Genomic DNA, 499 nt, shown 5'->3' on the forward strand with positions numbered 1-499 from the left:
TATGGAAATGGTAATTAAATATTTTATTAAATAAAATTTTTAATATATATATTTTTATTCTAACTTTCTTAAATGTTTTTTATGCCAAAGAGATGGGACATCTCCCGTCTCTTATGGAACTTTAGGAGAGGACCCACAAGAACAAGGCGGGCGTATTTGTAGATGGCAAGTCCGAGCAAATCTACAACGACGTAGTTGCTCGGGTTGAAGACCGCCAGACTCAGCTGACCCAGCAGTCTACCGACGGATTACCCTATCCACACTTGAAGTGGATAAGATTTACGAGGAGGTAAATTTTCTAAAATTTTAATTTTTTATTATTCATTTAATTTAACTTTAAATTTTTAGTAACAATATTTTTTTTTTTTTAAGGTTGTCCCTAAAAAAAAGGACGGACGTTGAGGATTGGTTCCGTCAACGATGTTCCGAGAGCGACATCGTCTTATGGTCAGCGACGGGATGATGAAGTCACTGAGCTGCGTAGAGAGTCCGCTCAGCT

The sequence above is a fragment of the Brassica oleracea genome, chromosome C7 (assembly GCF_000695525.1).
Source record: "Brassica oleracea var. oleracea cultivar TO1000 chromosome C7, BOL, whole genome shotgun sequence".
Classification (NCBI taxonomy): domain Eukaryota; kingdom Viridiplantae; phylum Streptophyta; class Magnoliopsida; order Brassicales; family Brassicaceae; genus Brassica; species Brassica oleracea.